Source organism: Setaria italica, chromosome VIII, assembly GCF_000263155.2.
Source record: "Setaria italica strain Yugu1 chromosome VIII, Setaria_italica_v2.0, whole genome shotgun sequence".
Lineage (NCBI taxonomy): Eukaryota > Viridiplantae > Streptophyta > Magnoliopsida > Poales > Poaceae > Setaria > Setaria italica.
Genome location: NC_028457.1, coordinates 6,818,136 through 6,824,277, shown reverse-complemented (window position 1 = coordinate 6,824,277; position 6,142 = coordinate 6,818,136).

Sequence of the window (6,142 nt, the reverse complement as noted above, 5' to 3'; positions counted from 1 at the left end):
CTCGACTAAGAATGACATTATTGATACGCACATGTAATCATAAATACATTAAATTAAAGATTGTATAATAAATGTATATACATGAAATCATACTAATTTGTACTAATTTCCTAAGTATTTATAGTGATTTCTACTAATTTCCTAAGCAATTATAACAATTTTGCAAAGCAATTATACTAATTTGTACTAATTTCCTAAGCATTTATAGTGATTTCTACTAATTTCCTAAGCAATTATAACAATTTTCTGAAGCCTTTATAATGATTTCTACTAATTTCCTAAGCATTTATACTATTTTGTACTAATTTCCACTAATAGGCTAGGGCATTTGCACTAATTTTAATTCTAGTATATTGAGCATTTTTCTAAGCACTTATACTTAATTTATACTATTTTTCTAATTTATACAATTTCTCTAAGTATTTAAACTAGTTTATACAATTTTTCTAAATATTTAAACTAATTTATACTAATTTTCTATGCATTTATTCTAATGTATACAATTCTTCTAAGTTATCTAATTTTCTATGAAATAAAAATGCGACTTGCATTAGCAAGCCGCGGTTGGAGGTGGCGCGCCCATACCTCGTCGCAGGGGGGCACTAGGGATGAGCACAGCGGCAGACGGCGAGGCGACGGGCCGCTGTGCGAGGCTGTGGGACGTCGCGACGGCACTGATGGAGCTTGATTCGGTCATCGGCGGTGCACGATGGTGGCGGCGTCGGGGGCGGCTCTCTGCGACGCCATGTCGGGGAGGAGGCTGTCGTCCGGGAGGAGGGCGTTGTCGGGGAGCCGGTGCATGTAGGCGAATGGGCGGCGATGGCGGCCGGCAGGGAGGGCCAGAGTACTACTGCTAGGGGGCGCTGGAGGCATCGTCAAGGAGCTGGGGGAGGCGCCAGGGTGTTGCCGCGGAGAAGATGCTGGCCGAAGCGACGACGAGGTCAAAGGGGACGCCCGTAGAGGAGATGACAACGGCGTCAGTGGCGATGCGGGCGACGGAGGCGACGAGGATGGTGAAATCGGGTAAGTCCCGAGGAGGGGGAAGGGCTTGGATATTTGTACTCCCACCCTTTTAGTCACGGTTGGTAGTACCACTTGGGACTAGAGGGTCTTTAGTCCCGAGTTGTATTACCAACAAGGACTAAAGGGAGGCCTTTAGTCCCGGTTGGTAATACCACCCGAGATTAAATGGGGGTAGTGCACAGGAGATGAAAATTCACCCCCTTTAGTCCGGGGTAGTATTTCCAATCGGGACTAAAGAGTCCCACCCCTTTGCCTTCCCCATGCAAACAATCATTTCCACCCTTTTATTTCAACGATCAGTTTACTCAAAATGCTACAAATTTTATAAATATGTAATAAATGTACCAATAAATATTTTTAGATTACAGTTTATAAGATGTAATAAAAGCAGTACTAAACTATAATTCTTAATATGTTTTAAGTTGATTTAATACTTTTGCTTAATCAAGAAAAAATGAAAAAAAAATCAATGTTTTAAACACCAAAAAATATATCCAATTAGCCTATGTGATTAAGTTAATATATTGACCATATAATATTTTTAACCTTTTTATTGTTGTTTATATAGATCAAATAATCATGTGATGAGCCAAAAACTCTCATAAAGGATGATCATATATAGTCCATTACATGAATGAGTTTTACACATCACTAAAATATAATAGAAAGGTTCTGATGATCATAGAGTATTACAATGTAACGTTAAAAAACTTGTTCTTAATGAAAGTTCCTTGATCATGATCGCGGCGTAAGTATGGAGCCTCTTATTTGGCTAGCATGATGCTTGGGAAAATTTCCACAGCAAATGGAGCATGCCATCAAACTGATCATAATCATCTGACTGGTACATTTTGTCCTCGACTCCCACGATTACTCTTTTACCTAGAAGAACTATGTGGTGCTTTGGTTCCCATGGTTTTCTTTATCTTCTGAATTATTCTTGGGTTTGTTAGACATGTCCTTCACATAGAAAACCTGATGTACATCATTGGAATGGACGAATGGTTTATCTTTGTATCCAGTCTTACTCAGGTCCACTATTGTCATTCCAGACCGATCTTTCGTTACGCCCCCTCTCGAGTCAGATTCACCCATTGGCAACGAAATAGAGGGATGTTCAGCGATCCATAGTCGACTTCCCAGATCTCACTATGAAACCATATATGAGTCCTTGCTCCCGTTGCTGTCTATGGCATCTATACGGACACCACTATTTTGGTCGAGGTTGTTTTAGTCTTGGGCTCTTGTATAAAATGTATAATCATTTATCTCGAAACCTTGGAATTTCACGATTGCACTAAAAGGTCCCCTAGCTAACCAAGCGAGTTGTTCGTGAATCGTGGAGTTACCCATAGGTGTTGACGCAACCAAGAGGGAAAAGTATCCATGAGATCACGTATAATGCATGCATCAGATTTCGTCGAGTATTAGGAAAATAGAATCTACTAGTGTTCCTCGATATACGGAGCCACCAAGGATGACTATTGTAGAACCGTGAAGTATGCTTTATGGAACAATCACTATCAGTGCTCAAACTTGATTTCCTTCCAAGGGTGCCCTTTCCTCGTAGCCTCCCCTCGTGGCGTGATACTGGAACCCTAATTGAATTAATTAAGTTAAAAAAATCAACTCAAAACTCAATAACCTCCTATATTTCATATCCCTTTGCGATGCTTCCTTCTGGAAGGGCACGATTAAGAACATAGTTGTTTAGGACTTACATGAACTTCTCGAAAGGCCACATATTGTGCAAAAATACTGGACCTAGAATAGTAATCTCTTTGACTAGGTGAACCAGAAGGTCCGTCATAATATTTAAGAAGGATGGTGGAAATACCAACTCAAAGCTCACAAGATATTGTACCACATCATTCTGTAGCTTTAGTAGCTTGGTTGGATCGATTGCCTTCTGCGAAATTGTATTGAGAAACGCGCATAGCTTTACGAACACTAATCGTACAATCTCTGGTAGAACACCCCTAAGTGCAACTGAATGCAACTGGGTCATCAACATGTGGCAATCATGAGCCTTTACATTTTTGAACTTATTTTCTTTCATATTAATTATTCCCTTTATATTCGTGGAGTACCCAGATGGAACCTTGATACTATTCATGCAATTAAACATGCCATCCTTCTTTTCCTTGCTGAGAGTGTAACTGGCATGACGTGAGTAGTCTTGTCCTTTATCTCTCTTTTCCATATGTAGGTCACCTCGTTGCTTCATACATTTCAGGTCATTTCGTGCTTCCAATGTATCTTTTGAGTTCCCATAACAACCCAGGAAGCTTAGCACGCTCACGCCAAGATTCTTCGTCAAGTGCATCACGTCAATTGCGTTGCGGACCTCTAGGATTTCCCAATAAGGTAGCTCCCAAAATATAGACTTCTTCTTCCACATGGGTTCAACCCTTTCAAAAGATTAACCTTACATCCTTTATCATCTCAAATACACGCTTTCCATCACGGTGTGCAGGTTTTTTACGATGGTCTGCCGCCCCTTTGAAATGCAACCCTTTCTTTCTTAACGGGTGGTTAGCAGGAAGAAATCGACGATGACCCATATACACAACCTTCCTACAGTGTTTCAAATACATGTTGTCTGTGTTGTCTAAATAGTGGGTGCAAGCCTGATATCCCTTGTTTATCTATCATGAAAGGTTACTCAGCGCAAGCCAATCATTGATGGTTATGAACAATAATGCTTGTAGGTCAAAACTCTCTTGTTTATCATCATCCCACAAACGTACACATTCTTCCTTCTAGAGCAGTAAAAGTTGATCAACCAACGGTCTTAGGTACACGTCAATGTCGTTGCCGGGTTGTTTTGGACCTTGGAAAATCACCAGCATCATAATGAACTTCCGCTTTATCCACAGCCAAAAAGGAAGGTTGAACATACATAGGGTCACAGGCCAAGTACTATGACAACTACTCAACTTACCGAATGGATTGAATCCATCAGTACTTAAACCAAACCTTATATTTCTTGCATCCCTGTCAAAGTCCGGGAATGCTCTATCAACTGATCTCCACTAGACCCTATCAGCGGGGTATCTCAGCATATCTTGCTTACGTTTTTCTTTGTGCCATTGCATCAACTTAGCATTCATCTTGTTTCTGAACGAACACTTCAAACGTGGTATTATACAGAAATACCACATCACCTTCGTGGGAACTCTCTTCTTGGGAGGCTGCCCCTCAACAGCACCAGGATCTCTCACCTAATCTTATAACGCAGCGCTCTGCACATAGGACAAGCATCCAATTTGTCGTATTCATCACCACGATAGAGGATACAGTCATTAGGGCATAGTGTATCTTCTGAACCTCCAATCCTAGAGGGCAAACAACATGTTTAGCTTCATATGTTGTGGACGGCAATTCATTATTTTCGGTGAGCATGTTCTTTATAATTTTCAATATCCCCTAAAATACCTTATCGAACACACCATTTTTTGCCTTTCATTGCAGCATTTCCAGTGTGGTACCTAGCTTTGTATACCCCTGCTTGTAATCTGGGTACAATAATTTTTTGTGATCATCTATCGTATGCTGCAACTTTTTTTATTCCTTCTCAGTTTCACAATCTTTCTGTGCATCCCGTAGCACCTGATCAAGATCATCAGTAAAGCCGTCTTCTGCAAACTCTTCTTCATCAGCCTTGCCCATTGTAGTATCTGTAAAGGTTTGGTCTGCAGCCAAATCCGGAATGTTGCTATCATCCTCCTCTTCTTCGTTGTCTTCCATTATAACTCCTCTTTCACCGTTACAACCAGGATTAAAAGGTGAGCTTTAGTCCAGATTGATATTAATGACCATGTCTAAAGCTCCCATCGGATGCGGCAGTCGATGGTGGCCGTTTAATCCGGGATTAAAAATCCTTTAATCCCGGGTCAAAATGGCCAAGACGTTTAGCTCCCAGTGATATCTCAATGGCTCATCGAAATCGTGCTTTAGTTTCTTACCTGGATAGGACGTGAGCTCCATCTCGTGCAGCGGTAGGTCGCGGAAGAGCAGCAGGTTGGTGACAAAGTTGATGAACTTCTCGTCGCGGTTCCAACGGTCAACGGTGTTGATCAGTCGCAGGACGGACGTCGACTTCCATAGGCCGCGCCAGTGGCGGGCCAGCGCGCACGTCCGAACGGCCTCGTCCGCCGGAAGGAAGGACAGCACGTCGTGGAGAGCGTCCGGGAGCGCGCTGATGCGGTCCTCGCCGGTGTAGCGGCTCTCTGCAGCGACCTCGTTGGGCATACCGTCCTGGCACTTAGGAAGCATTTCGTCGAGCAGGTGTCGTGCTCCAGTGCTGCGGGCAGGGCGATGTAGAAGGCCTATGAAAATCAGCGAAAGAGAAGAGAGACGAGAAGTTCTCGATGCTTCACCTCACCACTCCCCGTTGGTAGCTTCACCGGTGGCCGCCGCAGCAATAAATTGGGATCCGCCTTTCTACGCCGCCGCCGCCGAGGACAGCAATCAAGAAGAGCGCATGGTCGTTTGATCATACGTTCGCATCCTAGGAAGCGTTAAATGCTGAGTTAATTGGGCTAATGGGCTTGCAAACAATAAAAAGTTAAATGGGCCCTATTGAATGGAAGTTAGGCCCACGATGAAGAATAACTTAAAATGTACTGTATGGCAATATAGGGATTTAAATCTTCCTTCCTCCTTATAAAAAAAAATTCCTTCCTCTGATTCCAAGTCATTTAGGTCATTCGCACAGTCACTTTTTGAACTGAGACCTTTTGAAAAACATTTATTGCTTTCAACAGAGAAAGCTATACTATGAATATATTTTTCACAAGGAATCTAGTAATATCAACCATGTATGGTTAATCCATATGATTTTTTTATATATTGATGATCGAAGTCAAAGAAGTTTAACGAATCAGAATCCCAAAACGAACTATATTTGGAATCACGGAGATTATATAATATATCGTTGCTAACTTAACAAAAAAGATTCAAAGTCAATCATAGGTACAAAGACAAGAAGGTTGTCAGGGTTAAGTTGGGCCCAAACACTACTACTGATTACAACATCACCGCCGATCCCAAACCGTGGATTACCGTTGTTTTTGGGGTCGGCAGTGAATGGTTGGCGCTGATGGAGAGGGGCATC